Source organism: Neolamprologus multifasciatus, chromosome 8, assembly GCF_963576455.1.
Source record: "Neolamprologus multifasciatus chromosome 8, fNeoMul1.2, whole genome shotgun sequence".
In the NCBI taxonomy this organism is placed as follows: domain Eukaryota; kingdom Metazoa; phylum Chordata; class Actinopteri; order Cichliformes; family Cichlidae; genus Neolamprologus; species Neolamprologus multifasciatus.
The window spans coordinates 2,243,992-2,267,300 of NC_140446.1; the positions used below are offsets into that span (position 1 = coordinate 2,243,992).

The 23,309-nt window shown below is 42.0% G+C and overlaps 2 long non-coding RNA genes across 2 annotated transcripts in view; one reads left to right on the plus strand and one right to left on the minus strand.

Annotated features, from left to right (window-relative positions):
- Nucleotides 1–18,944, plus strand: part of LOC146512090 (uncharacterized) — a 110,840-nt gene extending 91,896 nt beyond the window's left edge. Inside the window, exon 2 of the long non-coding RNA XR_014875739.1 lies at nucleotides 18,624–18,944. This is a non-coding gene — a long non-coding RNA (uncharacterized LOC146512090). The remainder of the gene's footprint in view (nucleotides 1–18,623) is intronic.
- LOC146512092 (uncharacterized) overlaps nucleotides 11,732–23,309 on the minus strand; it is a 39,233-nt gene continuing 27,655 nt past the window's right edge. Inside the window, exons 2-3 of the long non-coding RNA XR_014875734.1 lie at nucleotides 12,010–13,424; nucleotides 11,732–11,917 (exon numbers count right to left, since the gene is read on the minus strand). This is a non-coding gene — a long non-coding RNA (uncharacterized LOC146512092). The remainder of the gene's footprint in view (nucleotides 11,918–12,009; nucleotides 13,425–23,309) is intronic.

Genomic DNA, 23,309 nt, shown 5'->3' on the forward strand with positions numbered 1-23,309 from the left:
AAATCCTACTACTTATTCCTGCGTCTTTTGGGATCTTACACTGTTTCAAACGACACGTCGACTATTAAATCAGTCGTCGACGATTTTGATAGTCGACTAATCGTGGCAGCCCTAGTTCAGATGCTCTATTTCCCACAATGAGAGAGAACGTGCAAGAAAAGCAGGAACGGCGTGACTTATATATCATGTTTAACCCGAGTAGCGAAAGACGGCGGTGGGTTAACTATCGATCTGCAGGCAAGTCCGAGTGGAGAGAGTGAGGTGGACCCAGGAGCAGACACAGGCGAGGAGGCAGAACTGAACTTTAAACAGAAGGCGAGTCTTTATTGTGGCTGATACAAAGGCTGACAAAACAGCAGGGACAGTGGCTAACCTTAACTAAAACCTAAACTGGAGCAAACTAGAAGTGACTATGATGAGTGACTAAGATAACTGTGAACAGGACTGTGTGCAGGTGCATGAAAACTATGAATACATGACTAGAATCCTGAAACTATACTACCTGACTTGCCATGAGGGATGCAACACAGACGAGGCCACACTGACAGCGAGAAACACGGAGGGATAACGAGGGAACGAGGCACAGGAGGAGAACACAGCTGGGAGTAATCAGACATGACAAAACTCAATACATTGAAATAGGACACAGACTTTCAAAGTAAAACAGGAAACATAAGAGATGCGGACTTGACTTGGGGAGACAGCAACCATGGAACACAGAAACAAATGGTAAACAGACTGATTCTTATATAGCGCTTTTCTACTCTCCCGGAGTACTCAAAGCACTGTATACAACATGCCACATTCACCCAATCACACCCATTCTCACAAGAACTTTCTCTATACTTAGTGCTTTTGAACTACATTCACACACATTCCTATTCTAATGGATGCATCGGAGAGCAACTTGGGGTTAGGATCTTGCCCAAGGATACTTGACATGTAGACTGGAGGAGCCAGGGATCGAACCACCAACCTTCCAATCAGCAGTTGACCTGCCCTACCTCCTGAGCTGCAGCCACCCTTAAACAGAAACCAAAAGACTAGAAAAGATAAACAATGACAAAATCAAAGTTCAGTAATGCTACAAAAACTCAAAACACTAGGTCACCGACCCAGGACCATGACAGCCATGGTGATGTACCCGGTAAGAAGTGAACTACCTTCATGGTACAGAATATCCAGAGTTAGCCTTAGGTTACCTGGAAACGGTGAAATCTGCCTGCGATGCTGAAACAGGACTGAGCTGAACACATAACAGCACCTGATGGTGCAGCGAGTCAGTGTAGCTTTAAACATGAGACCGTGCATGACATCAGCATTACTCAAGCTAGTGTTAGCATACAAAATTCATCATCCTTATTTTGATAACCAAAGCATAAAGTAGGAAACTTAAAAAGAAAATTATTAGCTTGAAGTTATCTTTCAAAACAACGACAAAAAAAAAAAAACATTTGGTGAAATGCTGCCACCTTGTGGTGACATCTTCAGTTGGTTTTTACAAAAAGGACCTTTAAGGTTAAAATCACGATTAAATCTGAGTACGGGTAGTTTATCAGTACTGATACTGCTTATCATGTCGTGGTACGAGTGCTTTGTAAGTATTATTATTCTTGGTTTTTTGTATTTACCTTTTCCTCCTGATTTTTGAGGTCAGATCGTAGATGTGACACATTTTGGCATTGCAAAAAATGTAAATGAGTTTGTTCCAAACAGCCCCAAAGATTCTATAACAAGGGGAGGATGTTAACAATAACCATAACACTAGATCAGACATAAAAACCAGGAGGATACTCACACATTAAACAAGTCTCCAGGACCGCCTTCTTCTATTCATCCATTCCTTCATCTTTTTCCACGTATCCGGTCTGGTTGGGGTGGGAACATGCTAAGCAGGATATTCCCCAGACACATTTTCCAGTTCCTCCTTCTCCTCCTGGTGAGTCCCAAGGCATTTCCAGGCCAGAAGAGATGTATAATTTCTCTGTCAACCTCTGGGTCACCAGAGGCTCCTCCCAGTTTCCCAGGAAGTCCTCCAACAGAGGTGCACAGGAGGCCTTAACAAAGAACAGTGCCTGTAATCTGTTTTTTGTTGTATTTCGTAATCAGAGATGTGCCTTATGGATCAGAACAGAGTTAACTGTTGTATGAGATTACATAACCTCAGTAAACTCTTAACAGTGAGACTGTAAAAGTGAAATATGGATTTAATCCCTCTCCCCAGTTCACCAATCTCCATACATTTCCTTCATCGCACTGGTCAGATGTTCAGGGCTTCATTGGGCTCATGGATTTAATATCAATACCAAAGGCTCAATTTAAGTGATATGAAGCAGACGAGGAGGCAGCAATGCCTTGAAATGGATGCTCCGAATGAAGTGCAGTAAGATAAAGATGCATGTTAGTTTCTAAAGAGACTCAGAGGATCATTTGGCTGCCGACCGACTGCACCGCATTGTTCTTCAACCACCAGCGGAGGAGCTGTAATTAACTTTCCAAACAAAGCAATAATGTTGTGCAGATTAGGCTGAGCTGCGGGGAGCAGGAGACAGATCAGATGGCATCCATCAGCAGTGAGATGCTGTCTGAGGCTGACTGCAGGACGGCTCGGGCGTGACTATAAATACTCCTGTCACTGTTACTGAGAAGCTTTTTCATGTGTTAAAAATAAAATCTAAAATAAACAATATTGCTTTTAATTTTAGTGACGCGCTCATCTATTTTTGGAAAACCAAGAATCAGAGGCCAGCGAGCTTACGCTTCAGTCAGAAATGTTTTGCACTTTAAAGAAGCTCTTTTCCCTCGAGAGCGAACTGCAGGAAACGAGATGAGGCGCTCTGCTAGGACTGCGTGCTCCGTTTGCTCTACACAAGCACATGGAACTGGATGCTTGGCTCTGCCTTTGTATGGTGCTGACCGGTGCAGCCTGCAAGGATTTATACACAAAATATTCACTCTGACTCCATCAGCAGTGACTCTGAAACTGTTAAACGAGGTTCAGAATCTTTTGTTGCTTTTTTATAAAACCAGTAAGTTGTGTAACTTTTTAAAATAAATTTAAACTTTTTTGCTAAGTAATCTTAAGGAAATGTTGCTGGACCTTCTTGTCTGATGTTTGGCTATGACGGACAAGAACTGCCATATTTTTCCTTAACAGTCAGCAGAATTTTGAAAGTAATGGCTTATAATATATGTAAAATATGCTTACAACACATTTTTATCCAGATCACCATGGCAACCAAGAAAATAGCCATAAAGGAAGTGGCAACTATCGTACGTTAACCAAAACCACGATCTTCCACAAAAGGCCACTTAGAAGAATCAGAAGTCATTTAAAACTGAAGTGAAAGCTTTAACACTTTGTGTATCATCTAAATCTTAAAGACCCACAAAAATCGAGCGCATGACTGAGAGATGATTAAAAATGAGCTCATGAAAACAGAAATGGATCAAAACACAACGTGACCTCAGAACCACACGTGGCTGTATCCTGGCTCTAGTCCCAAACACCTGTGTCACAAGTCACATCGACAACCTTAACCCTTTAAGACCTGCCATAGAACCAAGTCCGCCAGAGCTTATATTATATTTTTACATGCTGTGGAGCCATTTTTGGGAGCATTTCAAGTTGATATACATCAATACAACCATTACAGCCTAAAATTTAATAATATGTCTGCATTAAGTGCATAGTAATTACATAAATTGCAAAAAAGTGCAATAAACTACAAAAAAATTGAAAATCGTTTTTGTTTTTTAACATATATTTCTAGTTAGAGAAATTTAAGAGGCTTATCCCTCAAAACTGTAAATACAAAAAAGTTGCACAAAATAGTTTCCCACCACAGGAAATTTATTTTGAGTGTCTTCATAGTTTTATTTTTGAAATACACCAATTTTTATACACTGCAGGAAAAACGAAAATAAATATTATAATGCAAATTTGCAAAAAAGCAGCATATGCATCAAAATAAACTATTTCCAGCAGTGCAATATGAGTCCTAAGCATCCCAGAAACCACACAGAAAGTCATAAAGTCAAAGATAACTTTTAAAAACACCAGTATAGGCTCATTGAGGCCCTGATGGCAAAAAAACACATTTCCGCAAAAATGACGTCACTTCCGGTTTCGGGCAGGTCATGGAGGACATGCGATAGTTCGCGCTGATGGACTAGGAAGTGTTACGAACAGCTGATCGGATCGGCAAAGCGTGTTTCTGGAATATTATGTTTTTGTTGCTGCAAGTGCTTTTTATGCAGTTTTTGCAAAGTTATATGTGGAAGGAAACTGTGACCGAGGACAAGCTGATGGCATAAGATGTAAGTACAACTCCTCCGGTTTCATATGCAAAAAAAATTATTGCGCTAGCTCACGTGGTTGCAGAGCTACAGGGATTTAAAATAGTTACACAAAACAGAGCGTGCCCGCTCCGACCGGCTTTAAAGGGTTAAAGATAAAACTGATGACAACACAAAATGCATTAAATTACAGATAACTAATATAATTCTGGAAATTAATAATGCATAAAAAAGCAAACAATACGACATCTGCTGTGAACATGGAAATGGAAATGTGTAGTTGTGTAAAAATATGATTTCATGTTCGTGGGCACAAATCGGTACGTATGTGGTGGGTAGCCGAGGTAAGTTCAGAGGTCAGGTTCCCAAGACTGGGAGCTGAAACCTTCTGATAAGTGGCCAAAGAGACGTCCTTTCATGATGAGCAGGAGTGTCTGGAAGGGAGCTGCTGAGATCAATCAGGAGCCTCCAAAAGGAGGTCACAGTGATGGTAAGTCTAACACACACACACGAGGGGAAAGCGAGGGACATGACAACAATAAATAATAAATATTTCATGAACGGCCAGCAGACTCCGCTGTGTTTGCAGATACGTTATTATCTTAGATTATTCCTAAAAGTCACCCAGAGCACAAGTGGAAGTGCAGAAAGCTTCGAACATGCGCAGTAATCTTTCTCAAACATGTTTAAGCTGTTACAGTCGGACAGTTTATGAATGAAGATGACTTAATGAATCCCTGAGGTGGATTATGTCTTTACTTCTCCAAGCAAAGCAAAACACAGCCTGATGTTGGATATAATCGACAGCTTGTTACATTTGAACTCTGAAACCAAACAAACACAGAAGACGGGAGATTTATCCATGCCTGTAAACATGTGTGGTGACTCAGCAGACGTCATAATGAGAAGACAGGAGAATAATTATTTAAAAGCAGTGCAGACTGTCTGAGAGAAGATGCTGAGCTCCAGGAGAACCTTGAGCTGCAGCTGGAACTTGTTCTGGGCTCTGAACCTGTTGGACTGTAACGAGGAAACAAGTGATTTTGGGAATGCAGGGCCGTGCTGGTGAGGAAACCGTAATAGACAGGGCTCAGCTGCTGATTGGCTACACGCTGTCAGCTTTTTGTTTGACTTTTCATGCAGCTGAGGTCTGTGGGGATGTTTCTTCATACTGATCAGAATGTAAAACAGGGAAACATTCATGGCAAAAAATAACGGTGTGAAAACAGCTGACAGACATGTTGTAATAAACCAGAGTCGTATATTTCACCATGCTATATTCATACAGTCAGTGTTGGTCAAGTTACTTGAAAAAAGTAATCAGTAACTAATTACTGATTACTTCCCCAAAAACGTAATCCCGTTACTTTACTGATTACTAAGTAATTAATTACTTAGTTACTTTTTGGGGAAGTAATCAGTAACTAATTACTGATTACTTCCCCAAAAAGTAATCCCGTTACTTTACTGATTACTTATTTTCAAAAGTAATTAATTACTTAGTTACTTTTTAAAAACACGATTTACAACCTGAATAGGTGATAAAGTGATAGATCTTTCAGCCCAATTCTACTTTTTCTACATAATCATCATACAAAATGTAATCAAATGGAAAAGTCTCTTTTTAAAACTTGTTTTATTCGTTTTAATCTTTTAACTTTATGCATCAAGCAAACATCTAATTATCTGCAACATTCTTTGACTGGAAGAAATTAGTGTAATATTTAAACCTATTTTCTGCACATTCCAGCACATAAAATAAAATATTTTGTGTGTTTACACTCAGTCTTTCAAATAGATGCAAGTAAAACACAGCAGAAAATAAATAAAGTCAAAGACTAGCGGTCCTGTTGCTCTATTTTTACCTGTAAAGCAGGAGTGGGGTAGGCGGAGGGTTACCCTGGTGCAGGTGTGCAGCGGTCAGTGGAAGAATCCGCGAGTTTCTCTGTGAGTTTCCCATTACGTCGTAGCTACTCGGTGCTTGCTCGGAGGTTTAGGGGTTTTTTCGGTGTAAAAAGAAGTTTTCTTCCCACGCACAACGGACACTAATGTTTTTGTCACTTTTTATGGAATCAAACTCAAAGTAAGGTCAGTACTTCCACGCTTTAAACGCTGCACGCTCATACTCTCTCTGCACTCGATATATGATCCATTGTTGATCTGCACACAGCTGTTGTCACGAACGTCGCACTCGCTTACGTCACTGTCATGAGACATTCTCGCAAGAAAATCACGGTTTTAGTAACGCAGTAACGCAGCGTTCCTACGGGAAAGTAACGGTAATCTAATTACGTTTTTGCAATAGTAATCCCTTACTTTACTCGTTACTTGAAAAAAGTAATCAGATTACAGTAACTGCACATCTCTGCATACAGTGCACATAAAACAGGTCATTCCTTTACAGATTTTTTTCGTCCTCAGTAAAAAATCAAAAAACAAGCTTTAAACCAGATTACATAATATCATCTTAATTAATTAATTAATTTTATAACCACCTTTTGCACTTAAATAATGAACATAATGATGATTAAGGTGGTAAACAATGGAAGCTCAAACAACAACAACACAGAGAACAGTTTTGTGTCTCATTAAAGTTCACACAAGATGAAAAGCAACACTTAAAAATGATATCACATATCAAAGCTCCTGCAGTGTCAGGGTCGCTGTGTGGCTCAGCAGACGAGAAGCAAACAGCTTCACTGCTGGGATTAAAAACACCCACAAATCTTGGAGAACACAGAACAAGGAGGAACACTGTGAGGGAGAACCAACAAAGATTATGTACACACAGGATAACGACGGATCAGGACATAGGTGAGAGAAGAGCTGAAGCAGAACTGTAAAAACACAAAACACAAGAGAATAATAACTGACAGACTAACTAACATATGAACTAAAGCGAGGAGAGAACAACAGCCACAGCAAACAGGATCATCACAAGCACCAACAGAAGGCTCAATAACGATTATCAAAAATACACAACCAGAGAAAACATGCAGAGGATCACGAGCTGGATCAGCGTCCCATCAGTCTGAACGATTCCTCTTTGGCATCTTACGCTTTCCTGAAAATGCAGAATAGTCACTAAAATAATGAAAAAGTTCTAAATGCAGAGATGCATGTACGTAGGATTTCTGACTAACTTTGCCTCTTTGATCAGGAAAGAGAGAGAAAGTGAATAAAACATAGTAAACAACCAAAAGCTCCTCCTGCAGCTCTCTCAATGTTTCCCCCACAAATAAATTGAAGTGTCCTAAAGCTGTGATCCAGCGCTGCCCGGGAACTCTGTGCATCACGCTGAAAACCTGCAGCTGTGGGAAACATTCGCCTTGCTGCACACATATTCGTACAGCGCTCACCTATACCTACGTGCTTTAACATTTACACAATGAATGTTCAGCAGCCTGAGGTTACTTTGACAGGCCGACCGGAGCGGCCGGGAATTGATCCGCCGACAGGCCGCTCCGACACTCAGATAGCAGATAATAAGATGAGACGCCCAGAGCTGAAGACTGCAGCCACTCAGCTCGGGTAAGGAGGGTTCGATCTGTTCCTCGCTGCTTTTCTGAGCTGCACAGCCCAGTCGTCTATTGTCTGAACCTCCCTGCATCTCTCCTTCAGAGTGCTTCAGCTGCACGTCTTTGTTAGCGGTGCGCAGGAAATCAAAACCAAATTGAAACAGCAGCTGGACTCTGACATCCTTCTTCAGGAGAAAAGAGGATTTATTAAAAAAAGAAAAGCTTTTCTGAGCTGAATCTCATGGACACAACCAAGAACAAGGATTTTTCTTAAATCTGTTTGTCATCAGTTAAAGAACAAATATAGAATTAGCTCAAAATGTCAATTAAGGGAAATCAGAAGCTCAAAAGCCTCTGCAGCAGGTACAAAAAGTAACCAAGTCTTTAAATGGATACATGTCTTTGGTCTTTGACATAATTGGCAAGTTTTAGTCTTATATAGAGTCAAATGTGATACGAGAGGTTCAAAGTCCTCACGTCTCTCAGTAGAAGTCGGGTTACGCCCCCTCGTAGTCGCCTATGCAGTGGGCGTGTGTTAAAAACACGATCCTTCAATTTGATTTCCATTTTTGGAAGGTGGACGAAATTTTAGTGACGTGAATCTGGTGAGTGGTCAGAAGAGGATTTTTGTGGAGCAATCATGAAATAAATTTGGTTCACTACGAGCCTTCAAAGGGAAATCAGCCAAAGCTGTCACTCATTTAAAGTTTGCCTTCAAGCATCAAACTAGATTGTTTTTAAAGTGCTCTTGAGCAATAAAACTTGACGTTTCATCAGAGTTCGTCTTTGGGCTTTGGCTGCTTTTTCACTCATTTTCAGTCCTTGTGCTCGACCACTTGCAGAGGATTGTTTGTTTTGTTTGTTAACTCTGACGTATGAATTATTTAAGCATAAAAATGACATTAACTTAAGGGATGAAGAAGTGTTGTGTCTATGCATAACAGAAACCGTTTTATATGATACCTTTGAGCTCTTGTTGCTAGCAGCCTGGTGCAAAACATGCACGATTAGTTTGCACTTGTTTTTTTTTTCCATATACAGTGGGGCAAAAAAGTATTTAGTCAGCCACCGATTGTGCAAGTTCCCCCACTTAAAATGATGAGAGAGGTCAGTAATTTGCACCAGAGGTACACTTCAACTGTGAGAGACAGAATGTGAAAAAAAAATCCATGAATTCACATGGTAGGATTTGTAAAGAATTTATTCGTAAATCAGGGTGGAAAATAAGTATTTGGTCACCTCAAACAAGGAAAATCCCTGGCTCTCACAGACCTGTAACGTCTTCTGTAAGAAGCTTTTCTGTCCCCCACTCGTTACCTGTATGAATGGCACCTGTTTGACCTCATCATCTGTATAAAAGACACCTGTCCACAGCCTCAACCAGTCAGACTCCAAACTCCGCCATGGCCAAGACCAAAGAGCTTTCGAAAGACACCAGGAAAAGAATTGTAGACCTGCACCAGACTGGGAAGAGTGAATCTACAATAGGCAAGCAGCTTGGTGTGAAAAAATCAACTGTGGGAGCAATCATCAGAAAATGGAAGACATACAAGACCACTGATAATCTCCCTCGATCTGGGGCTCCACGCAAGATCTCATCCCGTGGGGTCAAAATGATCATGAGAACGGTGAGCAAAGATCCCAGAACCACACGGGGGGACCTGGTGAATGACCTGCAGAGAGCTGGGACCAAAGTAACAAAGGTCACCATCAGTAACACACTACAACGGCAGGGAATCAAATCCCGCAGTGCCAGACGTGTTCCGCTGCTGAAGCCAGTGCATGTCCAGGCCCGTCTGAAGTTTGCCAGAGAGCACATGGATGATACAGCAGAGGATTGGGAGAATGTCATGTGGTCAGATGAAACCAAAGTAGAACTTTTTGGTATAAACTCAACTCGTCGTGTTTGGAGGAAGAAGAATACTGAGTTGCATCCCAAGAACACCATACCTACTGTGAAGCATGGGGGTGGAAACATCATGCTATGGGGCTGTTTTTCTGCCAAGGGGACAGGACGACTGATCCGTGTTAAGGACAGAATGAATGGGGCCAAGTATGGTGAGATTTTGAGCCAAAACCTCCTTCCATCAGTGAGAACTTTGAAGATGAAACGAGGCTGGGTCTTCCAACATGACAATGATCCAAAACACACCGCCCGGGCAACAAAGGAGTGGCTCCGTAAGAAGCATTTGAAAGTCCTGGAGTGGCCTAGCCAGTCTCCAGACCTCAACCCCATAGAAAATCTGTGGCGGGAGTTGAAAGTCCGTGTTGCTCGGCGACAGCCCCAAAACATCACTGCTCTTGAGAAGATCTGCATGGAGGAATGGGCCAAAATACCAGCTACTGTGTGTGCAAACCTGGTAAAGACCTATAGTAAACGTTTGACCTCTGTTATTGCCAACAAAGGTTATGTTACAAAGTATTGAGTTGTATTTTTGTTATTGACCAAATACTTATTTTCCACCCTGATTTACGAATAAATTCTTTACAAATCCTACCATGTGAATTCATGGATTTTTTTTTCACATTCTGTCTCTCACAGTTGAAGTGTACCTCTGGTGCAAATTACTGACCTCTGTCATCATTTTAAGTGGGGGAACTTGCACAATCGGTGGCTGACTAAATACTTTTTTGCCCCACTGTATTTTTATTGAATTTTTTTATAGTACAATACAAACGAATGTTGAACACCCTCACATTCACACATCCATCCATACATCAAACCTGCCTACATCACATTCAAATCTAGAAATGAGCATAGTTCTCACAGTAATACAAAAATACAATACAATTTCCCTTCCTTCCCTTCTTCTTTTCCTTCTTTTTCATAAATGTCCTTCACCTCCACTCCCTAAAATATCCATATATGGCTTCCACATATTCACAAAGTCCCATTGTTTGCCCTTGGCAATATATGTTAGTCTTTCTAGGCCTCGAGAGTTTGCAATTTCCTTCTTCCAGAGTCCCATGGAGGGAGCATCCATACTCTTCCAACATAGCGCAATGGCTCTTCTGGCTTGAAGTAGTCCATAGTCCAGTAATTTAGTTTTTTTTCCCGATTGCTTAAATTCCCTTGGATATATTCCAAGTACACAGTTTTCCTTTTAAAGGGATTTTTACCTTAAACACTTCGGACAGATATTTGATAACATCTTTCCAAAAGTCCTGGATTTTAGGACACTCCCATAGACCATGAAGAAGAGTTCCTTTTTCAACTAAACATTTAGTACAGATCTGGAATATCATTGGACATATGATGAAGCTTGACAGGTGTTATATAGGTTCTCATGAGCCATTTATATTGCAGTAGTTTAAAGCGTGTTTATTGTTTGTTTTTGTGCTTTTAAGCAAGCCTGGTTCCAGTCGTTTTCATATATGTCCTCTTGGATCTCCCTTCTCCAAGCATCCAGTTTATCTGCTGCTGAGTCTTTGGAGGAAAGCATCAGTAAATTATAATATATATAGAGAGAAAACCTTTCCCTTTTGTATTCTTAATACATACCTCCTCTATTTTTGTCAATGGTGGAAGTTCAGCAATCCTTTGCAGTTTTGATGACAAATAGTTTTAGTTTGCACTTGTTTACTTTCAATTCAATTTGATATATACAGCACCACATAAAGGTAGATGGTAGACCTACAATAACACAGAGAAAAACAACAATCTGTTATGTTATGTTAATCTATGTTAGGGGAATTTACCCAGATGGATTTAGTGGCAGAAACACACACGAGCACAGGATAGTAGTGATGCAGATTTATATACAATGATGGGGGAATATTTACAAGGGAAGGGGCTATATACAGTGACAGGTAAAAATGTGCACGGAGAGCAGCGCTGAAAGGATGAGACGGAGCCGAGGTAGGCGGGTGGACAGATGACGCACCGGAGCTACCTGAAAGCGAGGGACAAACAAAGTTACAGAGTACGTCGATAGCCGAGAGTTAGACTAAAAGTGGACGAGGAGAGTTGGAGAGCTTACTTGCAACACCGACATACAGCTGTAGCGGTGGTCACAGCCTGGTACGAAGTAACTCTCCGTCACGGATCCAAAGAAGCCAACACACAGAAAACTAGGCAGGCGAGCAGGCAGCGGGACAGGCTAGAACAAAGAGAAGCAGGCAGGAGATGGATCCTAAAACATGCAGCTCAATCGCGTGGAATCAACAGATTCAGCTTGCACCAACACGTTACCACTTATGAAAACGACAATACTCCGACACCAGACGTCCGAGACTCAGCTCCATAAAAGCGCCGCAGGTGTGCCGGAATGCCATCAAGCCCCGCCCCGCCTACCTGTGCCAAGAAGGGAAACAAAACCCAAGAACAACAATACACCTACCCACCACCTCCTAACACAATCATGGTCGTGTCCAAATTCATGGGCTGCTTCCTCCTGAGGCCGCATTTGTAGACCGATTACGTCACAGCGACGCGCCGAAGGCTGTCCAAATTCGTAGACTCCTCTGAATGCAGCCGACAAATGCGTCCTCCTTTTCCCCAAATTTGAAGGATGGGTCGGGTGTGTCCTTCTTGGCCTATCATATCCCAGAATTCATAGCGCGGCCCAGCCAAACTCCAGTTTCCAACAATGGCGGCCGCTACTAAGTTTTAAAATTACTCTTACTTATCTTTCTGGGTCACAAAATAAACTTTTAACATATTTTCAGGCGAGAAAGTAGCTGTGTAAACATCAAATATCTGCTCGGTTTATCAAGATATCGCATATTTGCAAAAGTGCTTCAACGTTTTCGGAGACGTCTGCTACCCACCAGCTCGATAGCTCGCCGGGAGGTCGAGGGTTACCGAGAACGGCACAACTCCCGGCACATCATTTTCAGATCACCGCGGACTTTCGCTGCTCGGGTTAAACGTAATATATAAGTCACTTAGACAACCTAAAAATGTTATTGTTGGGCTTTTTTCAGTGTTTTATTTGTTCGTGAGTAAATCGGTTTGGCTGAGATTAAAGTTATTAGATTAGATAAAATAAAACTTTATTAATCCCCCGGGTGGGTTCCTCCTTAGTTTTCACACAGCTGAATAAACGTCAAACAGAAAACTGATTAAACAGAAGTGTGAGACAGTCGAGAATTTACTCCAGTGTCCTGTTATATTTTAGATAGCAAGGAGCAGACGGCCGAGTTTATTAAACTCCACCGAGACAGCGGTGACGCTAATCAGAAGGCGAGACCGTCCAATTCCATAGCCGTTTACTTCCGGCCTACCCGACCTTCTGAGGACCCCACGTAGACCGCGAAGGCCGGGTCCTCAGGAGGATGCAGCCCATGAATTTGGACATGACTCATATGACCCCCTATGAGCAGCACTTTGGCGACAGTGAAAAGGAAAAACATTATTTTAAACAGGAAGAAACCTCCAGCAGAACCAGGCTCAGGGAGGGGCGGCGTGCTTCATTCAGGGGTTTTATTAAGGTACGACTTACAGAAGCCGCACATATAAATCACTTCACACCTAAAACATGCAGCAAAGAAAAGAATCAGTGAAAACTTCCCTCAGTGGCAGATCTCCAGCAAGAGAGACGACTCCAGACCTTCAGCTGATCCGTCTAGTCTTCGCCAACATCAGTCTCACCAGCCTCAGGGTGGCTGTCGAGGAGGGCGAACAGATAGAAAAGTTGAGGTTTGCCACATTATTAGTCATGGATACACATCTCCAGAGCCTGGGCATCAACATTAGTGAAGCAGTGTGGGATCATCTGGACTGAGAACAGAACAAAAGCACAAACATGCAGAGAAGAGCTTTGAAGGACCTTCAAGAAGTCTGGAGAACTTTTCCTGAAAACTTAGAAGAAAGCTGCCTCAGAGGGTTCAGGCTGTGCTGAAGAATGAAGGCGGTCAAACTAAATATTCACTTTTAAGCTCATGAGAAGTGAACAACCTCTGTTTGAATATTTCAGTCAAAATATTTTTTTTAAAACGAGGAAGAGCTCAAGACTTTCACACTAAACAGTCGTGATTTGGAAGCATGCAGATTACTCCATCCACCAGGATGTGCTGCTATGCTACATGTGTCTTACAGGAGAACATCAGCTGTGATTTATCCTGGTGCAGGTTTAAAGTTTTCTTATTTCACCCCCAACCTCAAGAGAAAACCACGAGCAACAAATATATTTGTCATTATAGGCGACACTGAATAATCTCTGTATCTTATAATATGAGTTTTTTCCCTCATGTGGGAAACAAGCTGCTGAAATTTTAATGCGCCTTTATGCATATTGCTGTCTAATATCACAGAAACGGCGGTTTGCGATGTTTTTCTGTTGTACGCGGTCTCCTGGCTCAGATTTTCCACATAATCAGTCTGAGCCACAGAATACATTAGAGCATTTTCATCTTTATCACAAATCGACTCAAACACTAATAAAACTCATTAATATTAAAAATAACTTGTCCTTTTCCTTTGTGCCAGACGTTCGTTTATTAAAGTTTCTTGTCTCATATTTTTAATTTGCTTTGAGGAAAGAAGATAAAATACAAATTATTCAGTGGAAAAACAAGTATCCTTGTTCTTTTTGCTGTTCAGTATAAAACCTTGTTGAACAAGAAGAGAGACGATGGTAAAGGTAATTACACATCATCTAACAGAGTCGTGACTGCAGGGACTAATTCATTTAATCATTAATGTTGCGGTCTTTGGATGAGCAAAGAGGCAGCAGCACCTCCTGGTATCAGAGCGAAGCGTGCTGCTTCAGGCTGGACTGAACTGCATTAGTCAGAAAAGATGGGCACCAGATCTCCTCCGTGTCAGAACTGTGATCTTTCAGCTTGACTTTAACATTCAGAGACAAATCTGGTGAATGTTTTAGACGATGAATGAAAACTGTCCTGTGTGGCAAAGAACAGCAGGCTGGGTTGACCAAAGCGAACAGACTTCAAGCTGAGAAAATGTGAACACGAGAGGTCGGTACAGCTGCACCCGTCACCGCTCTGTCACAGGGCCTCCACATCATCACATACGAGGACAAGATATGACTCTGACCTAATGAGCTGTCCTGCCTGCTGACAAGGAAAGCAAATGTTTTAGTGAGCTGTGTGTGAAGCTGGACACCAGCACAGAACTGGTATTGATTGGCTGGACAAGCTGGAAAGGACAAGTGACAAGTGAAGAGTGCGCTAACAAAAAGGTGGAAGGAGTGCAGAAGAAAAAGAAAGAGGATGGACGGAAGCTAGTGCATCAGGAACAGCGAGGAGGAAGAGGAAAGGCGGCTGTTCCTGATGGCATACCATTTTTATAATATTCATGTTGACCTGTGTGAATTTGTGACCCTGCTTGTATCAATGCATGAGTGCATTTCACCAATATATCTGTTTGAAAGCAGGACGTTTGCCACACTGAAGCAGAGGTAGAGCGAGCTCGTCATCTGCACCTTTAAGTAGTTTAAGTAGTTTCTGAGGAAAGAAGAGGTTCTGCTGTTCTGCTATGGAGAAAATGACAGCAGATGTGAACTACAAGAGGTCCTGTTTGTATCACCATGGAAGAAATGGATGGACTACATTAAAAAGTTTAAGTTTAAGCTTTAGATTTTGACTTTGTTAACTACTAGAAGACCAGAGGAAATATTAGTTACATTAATGGAAACAAAAACACACTCCCTACATTTATTTATTTACTTTCCTTTTTCTTTTTCCTTGTGTATTTTTTATTTATTTTGTTTGTTGTTTCCTGTTTTGCTTCTTTTTCTTTTCTTCTTTTTCTTTCATTCTTATTTTACGGATATTTTAGTTGTTTAAATATAGAAAAAAATATATGTGCTGACAGATAGCTGAAGTTGATGGTGTTGTATAGTGATTCTAAAATGTCAATTAAAAAAAAGAAAAAGAAAGAAGAGGACTCTGCTGACAGATGGGAGTCTGTAACTCATTTCAGCACAAAAGAACCACACGGGGAAGCGTTTGCACCGAGCTGTGGCTGCTGCACATTACTGCAGACAGAAGGCTCCAATCAAAATGAAGATGTTAAATTACAGGTGGGTTCGCTGTGAATTAAAGTGAGCCGCAGCATGCAGCCACGGGGGAGCGAGGAAAAGCACGGCAAGCGTCTCCAAGATGAGCTGATGGCGTTTGCAGATGTACCGCTGCGTGTGCGCTGACATCGCTGTCAGAAGGATGTTACAGCGAGAGGAACTGGCGCCTGCATGCAGCCGAGCGGCCTGCTGATGTAATCGGTCCTGACTGACTGACGGGCCTATCGTGCCCAGTTAAGGTCATGACATCATCATCAAGAAATCTTCAGCCCGTGTCTTGGTTTCGCATAAAACGCACAAAAACTAATTGTAAGACTCACGAGGACAGTTTTGACCTGTGAATCATGCAAAGCTACTCTAGCCGTATTTTGTGTGTTTATTGATTGATTAGCATTCAAATATCTCAGTGAAGACAGAACAAAGATTTACCACAAAGCAAGAAAGCATGAGACAAGGCTAATCAAAAGGTATTGGCTGAAGCATTTGCTTATTACGCCAACCCTTTTAACAAAAGATCTTTTAGCATGCAGCTCCTGTACACAGGGCTCGAAGCAAATAATAAAATTCAATTCAATTCAATTTTATTTATATAGCGCCAAATCACAACAAATGTCGCCTCAAGGCGCTTCATAGATACAGAGAGAAAAGCCCAACAATCATATGACCCCCTATGAGCAAGCACTTTGGCGACAGTGGGAAGGAAAAACTCCCTTTTAACAGGAAGAAACCTCCGGCAGAACCCGGCTCAGGGAGGGGCGGCCATCTGCTGCGACCGGTTGGGGTGAGAGAAGGCAAACAAAGCAAAAACAAAACAAACAAACAAACAAACAAGAAAAAACACCACCACCTTAGTAAGTAACTACATCAAAGCAAAAGAATCAAGAGGTTTTCTGTTTTTTGTTTTTGTTTTTGCTCTTTTCATTCTTGATATATATATTTTTCTAATACTCTATTTTTAAACATATTTTTAAACAAGGAAAATGAACTACACCTTTTTAAATCACTGTCATAACTATTCCACAGGTTAACTCCTCTAACAGAAACACATCTCTGCTTTATATTTGTCCTTATCTTGTTTTTTTTAAAGAAATCTGTTCCCCTTAAGTCATATTGACTCTCTCTGACTTTGAACAGCTTCTGAGTACTGGGGCAAAGCAAGTTATTTTGTGCTTTATACATTATCTGTGCCATTTTATATTCAACTAAATCATAAAATTTCAGGGTATTCAGATTAATAAACAAAATGTTAGTTGGTTCTATATAGTTTGATTGGTTTATAATTCTTATAGCTCTTTTTTGCAACTTGAAAATAGGAAGAGTGTTCGTTTTATATGCATTACCCCATATCTCCAGACAGTAAGGCATATATGGAAGCAACAGAGTACAATAGAGTGTGTATAATGATTTTTTGTTCAGGACATGCTTTGTTTTATAGAGAATAGCAATGGTTTTTGACATTTTTGTTTTCACATGGTTTATATGAGACTTCCAACTCAGCTTATCATCAATTATCACTCCAAGAAATTTATTTTCGTACACTCTTTCAATTTCAATTCCATTGGGAGTGAAATTGAAAGCTACTCTAGCGAAGTTTAAGTATAAAATATGGAGCTGAAATAAGCAAACAAAGATCAGCTGTTCAGTTATTTGATCATAGCTGAGAAAAAGAAGAGAAAACTGTCGATATATTTTAACTTCCTTTGAGTTTATGGTGTGTGGTGACATATTTGATTTCCCCGTCAGGAAGAACATTAGTGGTTTTATTTAAGAACACAAATCTTTTGCAGTTGTTGTCTGAATAACATGTTACTTAGGGCAGATTTATGGTGTCTGTTTGTTCTCTGGGCGTGGAGAGAGATCTGCAGGAAGACACTTGTGTGCTGGAGGTTGATGCTGTTTGAAAAGCTGGCTTTGATGACCTCAGTGAAGGCAGCAAGCTGAAACCTGTGGGTCAAAGCAATAAAGTTCTTTATACTGCAAGTGTTGCTGAAGCTTTAACTTTCTCAAAAGTTGGCTTAAACAGGGAGGGGAGGGGATGGACGGCAGAGATCAGCAAAAAGGGCAAAAATCACAAAAAACAGAAGAAAACAAAGTTTCTGCTTCGTGTTGGTGGCTCGGGCAAAGTAAAAGGACATGCAACAACACCAACAGTTACCAGCTGTTCCACACTGGTGATGCGTATGTATGCAGGTCTGCAAAATCCTGTGTCCAGTCTACAGAGCTGTACGTAAACTTTTTAAAAAGCAATAACTATGACGTAAAAATGAAGAACTGATCTTTTAAAAGACTGGTGAAATAATGGATTTTGGAAAGAAGCAGCTGTTCAGAGTTGGGTATGTCTCCTTTTACGGCTGCAGGGCTCAGATGTGTGCGCCAATACGTCTGTGACACTTTCATGGAAAATAACTTTTGTTGTTGGCAGAGGAAATGGAAAGAGCTGGAAGTGTCGGAGGCAAACAGAAAGCCTGCAACATGCCAAGAATGAGCCTGGTGAAGTCGGACTCTGAGTTCATCCTGGTAAGATTTTAAAATTGCTTTAAATTTGTGTTAAATTGCTTGAAGACGTTTCACCTTCATCCGAGAAGCTTCTTCAGTTCTAAGGTCAAATGGTGGAGAGTCCCAGATTTAAACCTAGTGGGAGTTTCCCCCCACAGAGGGACAAAAGGACCCCTGATGATCCTCTAATCGCCTGAGCCAAGGTGTGGAACTGGGTGTGGGTCCCATAAGCCAGAGTTTCGGGTGAGTTCATTGTGAAACCTGGCCCCACCTTTTCATGTGATTTCCTGAGGTCAGATGGCCCAGGATGTGAGTGGGCGTTAAGGCGTCTGGGGAGGATCTCAAAACTGGATTATAGATGGCAGAGAGTTGGTGTCGTAAGCCCCGCCTCTGTTCAAAGATGGTCGCTCACAGTGGACATAGATGCTTCTTTCACTCCTCTTTCAAACCATCTGTCCTCTCTGTCCAAAATGTGAACATTGGCATCCTCGAAAGAGTGACCTTTGACCTTAAGAAGGGGGTCCTTTTGTCCCTCTGTGGGGGGAAACTCCCACTAGGTTTATATCTGGGACTCTCCACCATTTGACCTTAGAACTGAAGAAGCTTCTCGGATGAAGGTGAAACGTCTTCAAGTAACTTAAAGAAGTCCAGACGCTTTTCTTTGCAAGCTCCTTTGACTACGATGAGCTGGATGACTGAGAACCTTCACAGACAGTGTTAAATCATTTTCCCCATACAGACAAAATCCATTTGTCTCAACAAGCTAAAAAAATAATGTAAAAACTTCACGACACGACTTCCGGAGTGTTTTTCAAAGTTCAGTCGAGCTCAAAGCCTCAGGAAAGAGTCGGCACTGAATCCTCAGCTGCAGACTTCAGGGGCGGCTCGATAATATTCATTATCGAGGTTACTGAACCAAACGCCTGAAACATGGGTGGAGAATATAGAAGGCTGCCCGGTCACACAGTCACTCACAGATGAAGCTAAACAGGTTTAAGGCTCTGATTAGGGTTCAGCTGATTTTAGGCTTCTGTAGCTCTGACGCTGGGATCTACAGTCAGGCTTCGGTGTGGTTCATTACATGATAATTATCTGTGGCCAGGAAATAAACAGAATAAACACAACAAGTGTCTTTGTGCGTTTCTAATCCTCCAATCTGGTTTTATCTGCAGGGACTTGCAGACACTCCATATACTGTGGCGATGGATTCAGGAGACAGACACTATCTCTACTTTTAAGATTAGGCTTCAAACTTTCCTTTTTGCTAAAGCATATAGTTAGGGCTGGACCAGGTGACCCTGAATCCTCCCTTAGTGATGCTGCAATAGATGTAGGCTGCCGGGGATTCCCATGATGCATTGAGTTTTTCCTTTCCAGTCACCTTTCTCACTCACTATGTATTAACAGACCTCTCTGTATTGAATCATATCTGTTATTAACCTCTGTCTCTCTTCCACAGCATGTCTTTATCCTGTCTTCCTTCTCTCACTCCAACCAATCACAGCAGATGGCCCCGCCCCTCCCTGAGCCTGGTTCTGCTGGAGGTTTCTTCCTGTTAAAAGGGAGTTTTTCCTTCCCACTGTCGCCAAAGTGCTGCTCATAGGGGGTCATATGATTGTTGGGTTTTTCTCTGTATCTATGAAGCGCCTTGAGGCCACTTTTGTTGTGATTTGGCGCTATATAAATAAAATTGAATTGAATTGAATCGATGATTAGTGTTCTCAGTCAGTCAATCAACACAATCCAGAGCGCTGAAGAGGCCAATCACAATAGTTATGGGCTGCATGGACACGTGTAGTTTCTATGATAGTTTAGGTTCTGGATCATCAGGTGTAGATTACAACGAGCTCACGGCGCAGATTTAAACGCAGAACAAGGCCTTTAAATCTCATTTCGTTCTGCAGTGATTCCCACACATGCATGTTGCTGCCGTGGGTTTGCTCAGGTATGTTACCTGCACTGCACCTCCCAATACAAATGCATCAGAAACAGCGATGCATGACAAACAGAGGTCCCGTCCGTGACCTGCTCTGAGTAATGCTGTCAGTGAGGTTTTTGCCTCAAACCACCAAACCTTTATTACATGAAACACCACACGCTGTGAGGCCAGACGTCTCGCTTCAGTCTGGACCGTTACAGTCTGCAGTCATTAATATTTGAGTCAGGAGCAAACAGAAAGCCTGCTTTCAGAGGGATTCAGTTTAGCTTTAAGTTGCCTGAAAGATTCAAACCCTTATGGGCCTTACGTGCTCATAAAAATGTCTGGTGCACAACACATCTATTTGCATACATAATTTCTCTTTGCTTAGTAATTCCACCTCCATAATTCAAGCTCAATTTCTTAAGTTTTTCACATTTAACAAAAGACCCAAAGGGTTTAATCAAGTCAGCACTACAGTCATGCACCAGCAAGCTACAGCCGAACTCCACCCGTCACATCCTTTACTTCTTTTTATGCAACATGTAAGGTGGTGTTAAATATATTTCCCTCTCTGTGCTGTGACCTCGGAGCATGCACACGCAGCTTCCTGCTTCCACAGAGATGCTGAGCGGTAATTTTGAGGTGAAACATTCAGAGATAAGGAGAACTCGCTGGCTGCATTGCCTCGGAGATGAACACCCACTCTGAAGCCGAGTCTCTTCACACGGCCGCCTAAAAGCATGAATCGTCTGAGAAATTACCACAGCCCGGTGCGCCGGGCAGTCAGGTGGACGCGTATTGATAACACTGCAACTACTTATTACCTCATTCTTCTTCCCCCGCTAACTCTACACCTCCATCTTCCTCCCTTTGTTTCTCTCTTTGCTCACACTCGTTTCACGCATATTCACGACATGAAATGAAGATATCAAAGAGATTAGAGGCGAGCAGAGTTGTGTTGTGATTTTCCCAACGTATTTAACACTACTTAAATTTAACCGGCTAACATGTGAGGCAGGTGATACATGTGACGTTCCTCCTTCATTTCCACTGTGGAAACAAAATCGTATCCAAACCACGAGGCTGTGCCACATCACACTCTTCTGCTCTGTTCGTCCACTCAGTGAACCTACAGTATAAATATTTAACCAAATACTTTTGTGTTTTGTGGCTAAAACACTGGGAATGATCTGCGGCTCCAATCAGAGGAGTTCAGGTATCTTTGGATCTTATTTGTGAGCGATGGAAGGATTCACTGTTGTTCTTGTTCTGGATGCTTTGCGGCTGAAAAGAAGCCAGAGCGTGAAAATGAAACGGTTCAGTCACCGGTCGATCAGCTTTCCTCCTCTCGCCTTTCGCCATGAGCTCTGGGTAGCGTTTGTGACCGAATCAGCGACGTCGCTGATGCAGGCAGCGGGAATGAGTTTCCTCCAAATGCTGTGTGGTCAGAGACAGGAGGAGAGCTCCATCATTCACCAACAAAAGGAGCTGGCCTACCTGGAACCTGGAGACCTGGTGCCAGGAGAATAACCTCCTCCTAAACATCAGCAAGACTAAGGAGCTGATCGTGGACTTCACCACAAAGCAGGCGAGGAATTACAAACCCCTCATCATCAGTGGCGCCAGTGGAGAGAGTGGACAGTTTCCGATACCTGGGTGTCCACATCACTCAGGACCTGTCATGGTCCTGCCACATCAACACCCAGGTTAAGAAAGCCCGTCAGCGTCTCTTCTTCCTCAGAAGACTTAGAGACTTCCATCTGCCACTGAAGGTGCTCAAGAACTTCTACTGCTGCACCATCGAGAGCGTCCTGACGGCAAACATCTGCACCTGGTTTGGGAACAGCACCAAGCAGGACAGACGAGATCTGCAAAGAGTGGTGCGCTCAGCCGAACGCATCATTCAATCAGAGCTCCCTGACCTGCTGTCCATCTACACCAAGTAAGTCCAAAGCTAGGAAGGTTATGATGGACCTCTCCCATCCCAACAATGGACTCTTCTCACTGCTGAGGTCTGGGAAGCGCTTCGGCTCCCTTAAGGCCAAAACAGAGAGAATGAGGAGGAGCTTCTTCCTCGAGGCTATTCGGGCCCTGAACCAGGTGTAGGACTGGACTCTCCCACACATCACATCACCACACATTTCCTATAATTCCTATAATTTATAATCTTTATAATCTCTTTCTGCTATTTGCACATCTTTTACTGTAAATTTCTAAGTTAATTTGTAAATTTTGTAGTAACCTGTAAATTGTAAATACTGAAAAACTTTTTTCTGTCATTTAATGGTCGGGCTGCACAGCTACAAGCATTTCACCCCCATGTCATACTGTGTATGGTTGTGTGTGTGTGACAAATAAAATTTGAATTTGAAGTTGGTTGAGGTGAGCTCTTTGATATCTATATATCTAATAAAAGAGGCGCAGATAGTAGCGTAAGAGCAGGAACACTCATAATAAATATTTCTATTCTAAATAGATTTATGAGCTCCGCAGCAATAAGTGGTTTATGATGATTTATGAAGTGCCATAAGGCTGATATGTTAATAAGCATCTCGTTACTGGTTAATTTGGTTATTTGCAGCCTAATATGAAGTGTTCTCCTTTTTAAATCACAATCACTTGTTCTTTGGTTAATTCACCAGTTTAGAATTTCTCTCCGTGCTTGAATCCGCTGACCTTCCACACAAATGGGACTAAATTAATAACCAAAGAGTAAAAAAATGAAAACAGGCTCCATTCTTTGATAATAAAACACAGAAACCTACATGATGCTCAGATGAGCGGCTAATAGTGATTTTCTGTCCAAATCCACCTCTCCTGCTCCTCTAGCTCCTATTTCTTCTCCTTCTGCCTCGCCTCTTTCTCTCTACCTCGTTCTTTATTCAATTCAATTACCTGTTTAGTCTCCTTCTGTCTGTGTTCTACCCATTTTCTGCCTCAGCAGCTCCTCACAAACACAGACAGCAGTGGCATGTACAGAGCACTGCACTGTAAGAGCTGCCCTCCTCCTGGACACGCAGCATTAGTCACAGAGGTCTGCATACACAGCCGGCTGTAACGACACCGCTTTAAAAAGACCGTCTGTGCTCC